Source organism: Canis lupus, chromosome 17 (assembly GCF_048164855.1).
Source record: "Canis lupus baileyi chromosome 17, mCanLup2.hap1, whole genome shotgun sequence".
Taxonomy (NCBI): domain Eukaryota; kingdom Metazoa; phylum Chordata; class Mammalia; order Carnivora; family Canidae; genus Canis; species Canis lupus.
This window is the reverse complement of record NC_132854.1, coordinates 13,766,630-13,768,533: the sequence shown is the minus strand read 5'-3', so window position 1 is coordinate 13,768,533 and position 1,904 is coordinate 13,766,630. Positions and strand designations below refer to the sequence as shown.

The 1,904-nt window shown below is 46.1% G+C and overlaps 1 protein-coding gene across 11 annotated transcripts in view; it reads left to right on the top strand.

Annotated features, from left to right (window-relative positions):
* The window catches only part of MBNL2 (muscleblind like splicing regulator 2), a 161,857-nt gene that overhangs the window by 88,292 nt on the left and 71,661 nt on the right, over positions 1–1,904 (top strand). The window lies entirely within an intron of this gene.

Sequence of the window (1,904 nt, the reverse complement as noted above, 5' to 3'; positions counted from 1 at the left end):
GGAATGGAAACAACTTGAACATAATCATAGAGAAGGCAGGAAGTCATTGGGCCTTGGGTTTCCCAGCTTTGACTGGAGTTGGGTCAAAGCTGCATGGTTCTAGTGGAGGTGAGCCTGGAAAGGAAGCTCTCTGCCTGACAACATGGTTGTCACAACTTGCTCACAGAGAAGGACATGTGGACATGATTTAGGAAGGAATGGAGTTTCTGCAGGGTCCTGAGAGGGAAGAGTAATGCACCCAGGGCTATATATAACTGAGGAGGTTTATTCAAGGCCATCAATACCTTTCACATGCCCAGACCTACCAAAACGTACATCACCAGATCACACCTTTCTCCTGAAATTGAGATTCCAGTGTACAGTTGCTTGCTAGAAACCCCTACTTTGCTAGGCTATGGGCATCTCAAACTTAATGTGTCCAAAACACAACTCCTGCCATTTCCCCAAACCTGCTTGAACAATGCCTTCTGCATCTCAGTTGATATCAGTTCTATCCTTCCAGTGGCTCAGACCCAGACCCTTACTGTCCTCTTGCTGATCTATTTTACGATCCATATCCAGTGCATTGGAAAATCCTGTTGGGTCTTCCTTCCACATATACCAGGACCTACCATTTCTTGCCTCCACTGTCACCAGCCTGGTCTAAGCATCATAGTTCCTCCCCAGGATGACTGCTGAGCAGAGCTGGTCTCCTTGGGACTACTCTGGCCCACCTGTCTATTCCCAAAAATGTCAGGTCATGTCACTCTGCTGTTTAAAATCTCCATTCCTTCAAAGTAAGCAAAGGCTTTCCAATGGCCTAGAAGGCTCTCCATGACCAAACCTCTGTTACTTCTCCAACCTCCTTTCTAGCTCTTCCATGGCTCAAGGTACCAGGTGCATGGGCTCCTGGTACACCTCCTGGTTCACTGGTCTTAGACATGCCAAATATGCCTCCTCCTTAGGGCTTGTGTACCATTTGTCCTCTCCATCTAGAACATGCTTCTCCCAGACAAAGGCCATACCCAGCTCTCCACTCCCTTTGAATTTTCACTCCAAAATTATCTTCTCAGTAAGGCTGGCCCTGCCTACTCAATTTTAAAGGGAGGCCCACCCCGCTACAGCATTCTCATCCCACTTACCTCACCTTTCTCTCCCTCAGAAAGAAAGGCACATTCTACTCTATAACTTACTTATTTGTAATACTCATTTGTTCTTGCCTGTCTGTCCTAACTAGAAGCTAAGTTCCATGAAGACAGGGGTATTTGTGAGTTTGGGATGAAGGCCAGAGTGCTGCTGGAGGGGAGGTGGATGAGGGTCTGTTGTCAGTGTCAGGCCACATCCAAGGGCTTGCATTGGCCTGAAAGTAGCATGGGAATGAAAAGCTAGCAGTGATGCAGGAGACCTAATGGCCATATATCCAGGGCCAGATAACCCCATTAAGGGCTTTGTGGTGGATGAGGCACCAATCACAAGGGTAAAGTGGTCCTGTAAAATTCAGTGTTCCAGAGCTATGGACTGCCATCGATCACAGAATCAACCAGGTGAAACTGAATAGATAAAAATGAACAAAATACTGGTCCTGTAAAAACAGCTTAAAACCTCCCAGTGGTCCCCACGAAGTGTCAGACTCTGCATCCTGGACAGGTAGAAGTTTCATGCTAGAGTCATCCAAAGGAGGTGGAGAGCTCCCCTCCTTATGCTTCCTGGGGAAACTGCCCTCTGCTGGGGTTTTAGGCTTTTTCAATAAGCAAAGCAGAAAAAAAAAAAAAAAAATAAGCAAAGCAGAGATACATGTCTAAAACATGCATGCATAATTCTTTTTTTTTTAAAGATTTTATTTATTTATTCATGAGAGATACAGAGAGAGAGAGAGAGAAAGAGAGAGAGAGGCAGAGACACAGGCAGAGGGAGAAGCAGGCTCC